The sequence below is a fragment of the Pteropus alecto genome, unplaced genomic scaffold (assembly GCF_000325575.1).
Source record: "Pteropus alecto unplaced genomic scaffold, ASM32557v1 scaffold39, whole genome shotgun sequence".
NCBI classification, from domain to species: domain Eukaryota; kingdom Metazoa; phylum Chordata; class Mammalia; order Chiroptera; family Pteropodidae; genus Pteropus; species Pteropus alecto.
This window is the reverse complement of record NW_006443568.1, coordinates 6,370,308-6,382,513: the sequence shown is the minus strand read 5'-3', so window position 1 is coordinate 6,382,513 and position 12,206 is coordinate 6,370,308.

Genomic DNA, 12,206 nt, shown 5'->3' with positions numbered 1-12,206 from the left:
CTGGCTGGCTGCAAAAATAACTATTGTCTAGTAATTTTTACCTGTTTTAAGTGCGCTCTTGGATTAACTCCTTTAATCCTCGCCTCAACCCTTTGAGGGAGGTACTATTATTATCCCTATTTTACAGATGAAGAAACTGGGGCTCAGAGAGGGGAAGTGATTAGTCCAACGTCACACGGCTAGCCCATGGAGGCACTGGGATCTGGACTAAGGCTGACTGGTTCTAAAGGCTGCCCCTGAGGAGCTGGTGCTCTCTTTCCTCTACCTCCAACCTCAGAGAAAAAGTATGTTCTTCCTGAGCTCCGTCCAAACTAGGACAGAGTAATTACTAAGCAAATCCATCTACTGTGCATCAGGCCCTGGGCTGTTTTCTCACAGTGGGTCATTAATGCCTCCCAGCAACAATCTAGGAAATCCTCAGGCAAACCCCTCCCACCTTTGTGGGGCTCAAGGTCCCTGATGCTCATATGTAATCAGGAATTTTTTTCCTGATTAATTATTCATTCGAATTTTGAGAAAAGTTGGAATTAATAAACCGTGACTGTTACGTAAGAACACTGGGATCTGTACTCCTTTCTCGGATAATAAATTATCCCTATTGCAATAAAAGAAAGGAATATGAGGCACTTGCAAAATTCCTATAAGATGTCTGCTCTGTCCAGATGCTCAGCTCACTTGTAATGTAAAGTTTCTAGGGAAGAACACAGGGCTGGCTGCCAAGAAGTCCCACCTCACATGTGATCATAGAGCTGGGATTGGCCACTACAGCCACCCATCATTTCTGCCTTACAAGAGGTTATAAAAGGTCTCTAAGCTCCTCCCCCTTGGCAAGAGCTGTTCTGTCTGGTGGATTTGATCAACCCTTCCTCTGTTTGCCAGTGAGACCGAGGGGGCTCTGCCAGTCCCTTCGCTAGCTCGTTTTCAAGCCTGTTTATTTTTTATCATAGGCCTTGCTGAGACCAGACATCATAGAAAGTTGGTATAGTGTAGTGGTTAAGCACTTTGGTTCTAAGGCTTACTGCAGCAAAGAAAGTTCGGCTCTTCCCAAGAGTGGCTAGAGATGAAGAAAGCAGAGGTCAGCAGAGCCCTGAGGCCATGCTGGGGATTCTGGATTTCATTGCGCTGGGAAGCCATTTGAAAATTTAATACCAGAATAAATTACAGCCATTAGTAAAGTTATGATTTGGCGAAACTGGAGCGGGTATAGAGCCACTTCCCGAAGAGAGAGCTGAAACCCGTTGCTGGAATGAAACCATTTTACATAATATACCGATGAACACTTTCCATTTTTATGATGATAGATTCATTTTCATGTGCATTATAAAAATATATATAACAAGCTTATGAATTCTGTGATTTTTCCATTTTATGGAAATAAAATACGATCTCATTTAAACAGAAAAGCAGTGAGTTGATTGAAAGAAAAATATCAAGGCAGTAGTAGGCCAGGAGGCCAGCAGACATGTCCAACACCCACGGAGGTGGTGTGGGCGTCACTAGTTTGGGAATCCTGGTGCGTAGAAATCCCACGGTAGCTGTGTGATCTCAGAGAAGATGTTTTATCTCTCTGAACCGTTGTTTCCACATCTGCAAAACAGAAGCAGAAGCTCTACATTGGTGAAGACAAAGAAATGAGGTCATCTGTGAAAGTCTTGTTTATTTCCTCCCTTCCCTGTTATCCCTGCTCCCCACCCCCTCACCCACCCTCAGGCTGCTGGGAGGAGGCAGAGCTGAGATTTCAACTCGAATGTGTCTGAGGCTGTGTTCTGGGCCATACCTCCAGGAGGGGCCAGTGACCAGGAGGGCAGCCTCTCTGTGAACAAATGGCATCTCCCAAGCACTGTCTTCCTACCAGAAGCACTGGCATTCCAATGGATCATTTGTTCCTTGATGGGTCACCAGCCTCCAGAATAGCTGGTCCCTTAACTGGGGCCTCAGTCATTCCCTATAGATGGAAGCCAAATCCTCTATTTTCAACTTCTCCAAACCTCTAGGAATGGCTGTTATCCCAAATGTCAGGTTCCTTGGCCAAGGACACAGTGGCAGGCAAAATAGAGCCCCCTGCCAAACATACCAACGTCCTCATCCCTGGAACTTGTGAATATATGTTGCCTTACCTGGCAAAAGGACATTGCAGGTATGATTGAGTTAAGGCTCTTGAGTTGGGGAGATTCTCTTGGAATATCCAGGTGGGCTCAATACAGTCAAGAGGGTTCCAATAAGTGACAGAGGGAGGCAGGAATATCAGAGTCAGGTAGAGACGGGAAGACACTAACCTGCTGGTTCTGGAGATGGAGAAGGGGACCACAAGCCAAGGAATGTGGGCAGCTTCTAGAAGCTAGAAAAGGCAAGAGAACAGATTTTCCTTGTTTAAAAGAAATGCCGTACTGCTGACACTTTTATTTTAACCCAGTGAAACCTTTCGGGTTTCTGACCCCCGGAACTGTAAGATAATACATTTATGTTGTTTTCAGCCACTGAGTTTGTGGTTAATTTGTTACAGCAGCAACAGGAAACTCAGACGGTTCCTCAGCAAAGTCCACAGTGGAACCCGGGTCTCTCTGACAACGGAGCCCAAGCATGCTCCACGAAAGCTGCAGTCCCCGTCCTCACAAGAGCAGCCCTCGACCTCCTCGCCGTGTGACCTCAAGTAAGTCATGGACTGCTCTGAGCTTCGGTTTCCTCCTGCAGAGGGTGGGGATAATGATAACACCCATCTCATGGTCTGTGAGGGTCCCATAAGAAAATGCCCGTGGGGGTGGCATCACTGTGGATGCCCCTTATGTCTATTCTGCCCTTTTCCATTACAAATGCCAAGTTTTGCGCTCCTCCGGACAACTTTTTAAACTCTCTTTCTTAACGGGTGGACCCTTGAAACCTTCAGGCCCTCCAAGCTCCCCAAGATAAGGAGGAGGAAATGTTTCCTGTTTCCACAGTCACAGCAAGACAGAGCTGAAATCACTTGTGAAACTCTCCTCCAAAACGTTACTTCTGACCGAGGAGTCTTTTCAGACTTCTAGGATGATTCGCATATCCTAGAAAGTCATCTTTAATCCCGAAAAGAGTCTGTAATTCTGGCCAGTTGTCTTGTTTAATAATTTGCTGCTGTGGTGTATGAACATGTCAACAGATGTCTCTGTTTCCTCAAAGGCAGGGTTACTGATGAGTTTTCTTTGTTAAGCCAGAAGGCCGTCGTCAGAACTTCCCTCTTCACCCACATGCTTGAAGATAAAAATAAAACCTATGATTCTGCCAAGTTTCGTATTTAAACAGAGTTGGAGAGTCTTGTGTCTTTTCAATTACTGCAGGTAAAACGCCCTTAGGAGGCTCTGGCTCAGAGTCAGAACTCAGTAGTGGGAGCCGTTTTGATTGTGATTGCTGCTATGATATTTCTGTCATTAGCTAAGCCCTTTCCCAACTGTAGCCCAGCCAAGCCTCCCCCTGCCCCAGCCCAGACAGAAAGGCAGCAAAGAGGTGTTGATCTGTGCCTGGCAGGCTGGAGGGGACAGAGGCCTGCCTCAGGGCACACAGCTGGCTGGTCCGCAGCAGACAGAATGCAGGTGGCCCTCAGGGACAGCTGCTTGGGAGCATGTGAGTGGTGCAGCCACAGGTAGCTCCAGGGCTCTCTTCCCTCCAGGGGTTTCCGGGTGCCCTCTGCAGCTTGCCCAAGCCCAGGGGCAAGCTTCCTGCCAGACCACTGGCCTGTAATTTCCTCCTGGCTGTCCTCACCACCTCACTCTCGCCTTTGAGATTTGGAGCTGTGGCCTGGAAAATGTAAAAAACCACAGAGCATTTGCCCCCTTTCTCCTGCCCCAAAACCCAGCGTGCCCACAGGGGCTGGGGCCTGAGCATGCAACCTCAATGTCCCTCCCCTACTTCCCTGTCCCTCAGAGGGCCATCCTAGCAGGGATAGACCACAGGCCTGGGCTTGGGGACAGAAGGCCCTCCAGTGACCAGTCAGTGAGTTCTACAGTCAGGCAGGGGCCCGTGAGGCTGTCTGTCTGACACCCCATCAAGGAGGCTACCTCTCAGCCAGGCATTCAGAAGTCACTGGTTGTACCCAGAGCCACAATCACACCATCTACTGGTCTGTCGATGCTGCCACGGACTTTGCGGGCACAAGACCCCCGAGCAAAAGGATCCAGGGTGATGGCACTGCAGTCAGAAAGGGCACTGGCCATGGGGAGTGGAGCCTTGACCCCGGAGCTGGGAACCCCACTGCCCTCCCGCCTCTGCCTGGCTCAGAGGTTCTAGAGTGGGAATTGTCATACTGTGTCCAGGGCCACTGTGAGGACTGGAAGGTCAACACCTTACCTCCTCCCAACTACTAACCCTGACCTCAGAAAGAACCTTGTAGATCCGGGTCCTTGAAAAGTTAGTGGGTACAGTAGCACACCTGCCATTAACACCGTAGTCAGACCTCATTAGGGCATTTCCCCCAGAGAGGGGATTTTTACTTAATCAAATAAAAACAACCACCACCACCAAACAACAAAGTGATAGGACCTGCTAAGGACCAAGTCCCTGAAAGAGGTTTAAAAAAAAAAAAAGGCAAAGCACTACTCTTTATAGTTCTGGCCAATTCACTATTAAGGGACTTCTAGGAAATCTATGGTTATCCTGATTTAAAATGAACAGACTCCATAAGTATATGCCTTCTACCCTTTGTCCTAACTCCCCTATTCCTGCCAGGATTGCAGGCACAATGCCCAGGGGAGCAGCAACCATCTAGGAAGCATGAGGACAGAAGCCATAGCCTACGGATACTGGAGGGGGTAGATATAAAGAGCTCAGGGCCTTGGTGGCATCTTGAAGTCTCTGTTCCAGCTTTGAACCCATTTCCTCCGGACCTCCAGTACTGTGAGAAAAAGGAATCCTATCCAGGTATTCATGCATCCATTCAACAAGAGGCTCGTGTTAGTTGAAGTCTCTGTTCCAGCTTTGAACCCATTTCCTCTGGACCTCCAGTAATGTGAGAAAAAGGAATCCTATCCAGGTATTCATGCGTCCATTCAACAAGAGGCTCGTGTTAGTGTTTGAGACACAGCAGTGGACAGGACCGATGAGGTCCTGCCCTCATGAAGTGAACATTCTAGTGGAGGAGACAGTAAGCAAGGACCCACATAAATAAGGTCATTTCAGCAAGTGAAAATTCTCGATCTCTGTGCTCTGCTACCTCCATTTGCCTGGCTTCTGGTCTTGACTTGAGAACAGACACACCGTGAGACTTGGAGAAGATCACTTCCCCACTTCAACCTCTGTCTCCCTGTCTGTAACATCAGGGAGGGGTCCAAAGCCATATTTGCTGAGTCCTGGCCCCCCTCAGCCAGGCCCCAGAGCCAGGCAGGTTACTTACTCTGAGCAGCTGCACCCAGAGCCTGTAGCCCCTCCAGCCTGAGTGGGCTGTGGCTGCCCTCACATTTCTCAGCCCTGGGTAAACAGCTGGGAGGCCCCGTCAGTCGGCCCAGGCCTTCTGACTGCAACCCTTTCAAGGCCACCAATAAATCTTCAGCAACTACTGAAAGATCTGTCCCCAGGCAGCTGCAGGCTGAAGAGCCTGATTGTGGCCAAGGCCTCTCCCTGCCAGCACTGGGGAAGGCCCTGGGCAGATTGAGAAGCCGGGCCCTGAGGCCAGGCTGTACTCTGCAGCCACCACTGCCGCCGTCCAAAGACCTCCAGCCCTGCTCTGGGTACCCCAGCAACTGCTAGCCCCCTGCCCAGGTCAGCCGCTGAGACTCCATGCCCACCCCACCCCGCCATACACACCCCTGCATGTACTTAGTATTCACACCTCAAGCTGAGCCCTCTGGATGTGGATTCCTCCAGCTTCCCCACGGCCCAGCTTCCCTCTCTCCTCCCCCCTGCCTCCACTTCCTCTCAGTCACCGAGCCCTGTGGATTCAGTGTCCCTCTTACCTCTCAAATCCTTCTGCTTTCCTCCATTCCCACCACCAGGCTCAACCACCGCCGCCTCCCTCTCGACCTAGCTGTGGAGGGAGATGGAAGGCAGAAGGAGAAGGAGGCCCTGGGCTGATTTGTTTTGGGGGCTGCTGCCCAGGCCCAGCCCTCCGCATTCACCAAGCAAGGAAGGAGTTTTGTCAGCCTAGGGGCTTGGTGAGCTGGATCTGCTGTCAGACCTGGGCCTTGGGACCCTCTGTCCTGCAATTGTCTGAAAAGCAGGTGACCTGGACCACCAATTCAGAATATATATATATAACTTTTTTTAACAATTAAAAATGCTGGAAAAACGAGGAGGCCACCCGGGACATGTGCCTGACTCGAAGGCCACACCACCTCCTGCAGAATCGCCCAGGTGTCTAAGCCCAGCAGTGTGCTCCTAATGAGACACATGCATTCAGACCCTGTGGGCCCATCCATATTGGTCCTGTGGTCAAAGGAACCTGGGTCTATTCTAGGGTCCTACTCTGGAAGTAGAAGGTGGACATGCTAACCTGACCGGTGACTGCATCGTTCATTTAGTCATTCAACAGGCATTGTGCCTGCTGTATACCAGGCCTCGTGCCAGGCCTTGGAGATGGAGCAGTGAACAAGACCAAGGCCCTGCCTGCAAAGGGCTGCCATAGAAGCAGGGCGCCCACTAGATCCCAGCCTCCACTTATAAAAGTTGGAGTAGGGGGGCCTCTTACCCAATAAGGGTGGCCTCGAGGCTGGGAGAGGCTGAGGTCACAGGTGGCAGCCCCGCTGACTGCCATCAAAACCCAACTGAGCAAGGCCGAGGCCAGTAATAGTTACGATACTAGTAATAGCATCACACAGATGGGTAACAATACCACCTCCTAGTAAAAGGAATAATCGAGATGACGCTGGTGATCTAAAAATAGTGGGCCCCTCTGTTAGAGAGGTATCAGGTATAGGGAAAGTCCGCAGACTCTGTCAGGGGACAAACTTGGGTTCACGTCCCACCTTTATCCCCAGTAAGCTGTGTGACGGAGGGCCGGTCTCACAGCCTCTCTCGGTTTTCTCATCTATAAAGTGGGCATAACAATAGGTCGGCCTTTCTTTCAGGATTGCTATGAATATTAAGACAATGATGAGGATGTTGCCCTGGATGAGTGGCCTCTGAGGCATCCGTCCTCCCACAATCTATCACTTTTCCCCCTGCCAACATACTTCCTGAAGGGCAATTCTGAACAAGACCTGTCTGGCTCAAAAAATGTCAGTGGCTTCCAAGGGCCTGCAGGACCCATGCTTTGGTGCTACCCATCTGTCTGAGGCTGCCTCTGTCTGAGGCCCCTGGTGAAACCAAGACCTTCTCTGAGGCAGAGCCCTTCCGATCTCACGGGGTGCAGCAGCCGAGGGGTCTGGAGCCCCTGCAGGTACACCTTCTACCCCCTAAGGATACCTTGGCCAAGAAGACCTGAAGGTATCACTGGTATCACCCGCCTCAGCCCCACCCCATTCCCCCAAAACCCCCTTGTGCTGGAGGGAAACGTGGGGGTGTTTGTGGTTGGAGAAGTGTGCTATTTCCCATCAGGCTAATCTGATGGTTGACATTTTCCACCGCACCTCTCAGCTGCTTTACTAAGCAATGGGGCTGTGTGCTCCTGCGGGGGGCGGGAGGGCTGAGTCCTGCCCCCTCAGGGGTTTCCCAGGGATGATGGAGGGTAGCGAAGATGTCCAGGGAAGCTGAAGGTGCAGCATCACTGCCCTCCAGCATCCGTGGGAACCCCTTGGGGGCTTACAGAGCACCTACGGAGAGCTGGCCTTTCACATGCATTGTTGTGAAGATGCCGTGCTTGTCCCCATTTTACAGACTAAGAAACTGAGGATTCCAGTGGTGAATTGGTTTGCTGGAAGTACATTTAGGTTGGGGTTCAGGCTTGAAATCCTTTATACTTTTCACCACACCACAAGACCTCCTGAGAAGGAATGCTGGGATATGTACAGGGTGCAGACCTGCTCCACCCTGTCCCCGTCTTCATTTCATGATGCCCAAGATTCTCCCATCAGCCCTTCTCCCTATGGGTAAAGCAACTCCCTTTCCATTCACTTTTTTAAAATTATTTTTAAATAGATGACAAATGTACATGGTAGAAAATTGAAAATATCCAAAAGGATAAAAAGTGAAAAATTAGTATCATTCCACCCCTGTCCAATAGCTACCCTAGTACCCTCCTGTGGGGTAACACTAATACCTGGTTTCTGGTGGTTCCTTCTAGAGATTTCTACACATATAGAAGCACATCCATATACATGCCATTATCAAAAATGGTAGCATACCTTATACGTGTTCTACACCAAATGTTCTTCACTGAACGATATGTTCCACTTAAGTACGTAGTGTTCCCATTCTTTGTATGGCTGCATCGTATTCCTTTGAGTGGCTGTTTCATAACTAAATAACATTTAACTAATGAATATTAGATCATCTCCAATTTTTTGCATTTATAAACACAAAAGTGATAGATATCATTGTATATGCATCATTCTCACATGTTTGAGTACATGTGTAAGATAAATTTCTTAACAGTGGAATTACTAGGTTAAAGGGTATAAGCATGCCAATTTTGGCCAATACTGACAAATTCCTCTTTATAGAAGTTGTACAAATATATACTCTTACCAGCACTGTAAAAGAGTGCCTGTTTCCCACATCCTCACCAACACGGTGAGTTATCAAACTTTTTGATCTTTACCGGTATGGTAGATGAAAGTGGCTTATATTGCAATTCAAATCATTTTATAAGTAAAGAATATTTTCATGTGTTTAGAAACCATTTATATTTCCTTTTCTATAAACTGTCAGAAACTTTGCTCGTTTTTTCTGTTGGTTGGAGATCTATTTCTTCTGGATTTTAAGGTGCTCTTTACATATTAAGAAAGTGTGTCTTGTCAGTAATATAAATTGTTAAGTACTTTTACGGTTTCACTTTTGATTTGCTGATGGGTTTTTTTTTTCACCATTTTTAAAAGATATTTGAATTTATTGATATCTTAAGTTGTTATAGTACGTGTTAAAATGTTAGATTATAAAAATATGTCTCCATATTTTTTCCTAGTACTTTTATGCTTTTGTTTCTGGTTCATTTCCACTTCTGAGTTGCTTGTATGTCCTGGTTGGTACCATTTTTCAGGCCCTGATTATGCTGTTTCTTCATCCTGTTTGTATGTCAGGTCTGAAGCAGAGGCTCAGCCAGGGCTGGGTGAGGCTGGCACAGAATGGTTGTCCATAGATATTTGTCCGCAGGCCACCTGGGTTACTGGAAGGGAAGGGGTGCAGATCACAGGAGGCCAAGTGTTGTTCTAGGAAGAGCTGGGAGCTATGGATGAGAGAAGAGGTGTGTACTGAGCCCCTGCTTTGTAGTACGCTCTCCTACCATACCAGGTTTGTTCCTCACAGCAACCCAATGACCCAGCGAGATTGGATTACTTCACTCTCCCATTTTACAAGTGAGAAAACTGAGGCTTTAAGAGGTTGAGTAATTTACCCAGAAGCCTACAGCCCGTAAGTGGCAGAGCTGTTAGTCAAATGCTGGCCTGGGATGAGTAGGAGCTGGTTCTCTGCTTCTATGAGAGCTGAAGGGGTCTGGAGAGGCTGCGTCAGGGCATGGACAGTAGTTGGTAGTCAGTGACTCTCCTGCATGGTAGGAAGGTGGGTGGGGGAAGCAGCTGGAGTTGGGAGATAGGAAGCCAGGGGCCTCAGATAAGGCAGGAGGTGGGCGGGCAGCTGGAGTTGAGATGCAATCTCAATCAGCCCAGCACAAAGGCTAGAATAGGGACCACGTGACTCCCAGGCCCTGCTGGGCCCACTCCCTGCTTCTCAGGGCCCCATCTCAAAGCCAAGCCTTACAGTGCCCACTGGGACCTTTGCCTGGGCCTGATCGCTGCAGCCCTGGCCAAGCTTCCCTCTCTACCGGGGTCATGTATGGGAAATAGCGTAACAAGGAAAGAGAGCAAGTGTTCTGTCTTTCTGTCTTATGCTAGCAGGGCCTGCAAACTCTCGGAGCTTCCCGTGTCCACATGGTACATCGATCTTGTCGCTGTTTTACTTCGAATGCCTTCACGTAGGGCACACTTTCTAGCTCTCCAAGGTGCTCACCTCTCCCTATCATCTCATGAGTGCTCGCGTTATACATTTACCTTCTCTACCTGGCCCATAATGACTTCTGAGTTTGAGGACCTGAATAGGGAACAGAGGCCCTGGAGGTCAGGGTTTACAGTTTGCAGAGAGAGGGGATCTTTGAGATAAAGGAAGAAGAAGGCCCAGAGGAAGGCAGTAACATCCCCAGAGTTACACAGCAGAACCGGGCAGAACCAGGACTAGAATCCAGGATTCCTGAGTCCCAGTCCAGTGCTCACTGACCTGCCTTCTGCTGCTTCCCAGAAGCCACAGGGAGAAAAGCAGAAACACCTGAAGAAAAAGAATGAAAAACACAAATAATTGTTCTGATGGCCGGCTGGCCACTCACACCGTGACCCATGGCAAATCCCTGACACTTCCACCCCATCCACACAGAAAGAGATTGGATCAGTGACCTCAAGGGCTCCTGTGTGAGCTCGTGAGACCACCCTCCCTCTCCCTCCCAGAGGCCGCAGGGGACACACTGCACATTCCTCTGGCCTGTTCTGCACGGGCTAATATTGACCCAGGGCTGTTTCCTTTGGCCGCGTACAGGAGCTGTGTTTGCTCTGGCGGGACCCTCAGCCTCGCCTGCACCCCTCTGGGCTCCAGCTGTGCTGGCCAAGGCGGGAGGGGCCAGGTGGAGAACATGAGCCTCATAGACTGGGGGACGAGGCAGAAACCACCAGAAGCCCAGTGCTCAATCCCATGACACCCTCACCCAGCTTTCAAAGTTTCTAGTGTATTTTTTAAAAATAAGAATAGCCCAAACTCAGCTAAAAAGTGTCTGGGGGATTTTTTTAGAGTTGTAGTTCATAAATAAACTCTTAACACACATATAACACACATGCACGTGCACAGACGATATAATAACTAGGTTCTACCTCATTTGGGAATCACGTGGAAAACTTAAAATGAGGCCCTTCCTTAAAGAAATGGCCAGTTCCAGAGTTGGGCCAGGGACAGAACGAGATAAACCCAGACGATCTTTTTATACCAGAAAATAAGGATATACTCAAAGAATGATGGGAACCCAAGCGCCAGCACGAAAGGACCCCCTCCAGCCCCTTTTGAGCATCATAATGAAAATTGGTAGTAACACGTTTTCACCCATTGAGGAAAACAGGAAACCGTAAGTCCATACTGACATGAATAAATGAACAAAAGAAAGTTTGATGAGGAATAGCCTCTTTACATTGTCTCAAAGTACCTCCTCGCAAAATGTTTTTTCATTACCAAGTTAAAAAGAGTAACTTGACAGTGGAGAAGCCGGCAGGCTGATCCAAGTCAAGGAATCCACGTGGACTTCCTCAGTAAGGGAGGAAAACCCAAACAAGAGCCACCTGGTAGGACACAGCGAGAACACAGCATCGCTTCTATGACAGCTTAGCCAAAGATGCCAAGCTGGAATCTAATCAGAGGAAGCAAACTCAAAATGAGGAATAATCTACAAAGCAGTGAGCCTGTAATCTTCAATAGCGTCAAGGGCCACAAAAGTCAAGAAGAGATGAGAAAATGAAGAACTAACTATTCCAGGCTGAAGGTGACTAGAGAGACAGGACAACGCAATGCAAGGACATTCCTGGGACAGCGGGAGGACCTTGGGTGGAGCTTGAGGATTGCCGTAGAGAGGTGTCAGCATCGGCGTCCTGATTTTTCTGTTGCGTTGTGTTTCTGGGGGAAGGCTGTCCCTGTCGGTAGGAAAGACGCACCAGGATACTCAGGGGATGGATCACCGTGGCAGCAACTTACTGTCAAAAAAGAGGGAAAACAGGTTTTTGTACTGCACTTGCAACTTTGTTATATACGTTTGAGTTGCTAGAAAATAAGAGTGAAGTTGCAGGGGGGGTGGGGAGGAGGGGGCGGGGGGCAGTGAATCTAAGTTCTCGGCCAAGATGCCCAGAAGAGGCCAGGAGGAGAAACAGCCTGCGTGAAGGAAGCTGGCTCCTCCCAGCTCCTCATCACCTTATCCTTTCAAAACAGCCCCTCCAGCAAATGAGATGAGATGTCCGGACCGGAGAGGGCACCGCCCTGCGCAGCCACTTAGGTAAGTGTCTTCCCCTCTCTAGGCCTCCACGCCCCATCTGGTCCAAGGGACAAGCTCAGTATCTCTGATGCTCTCCTTA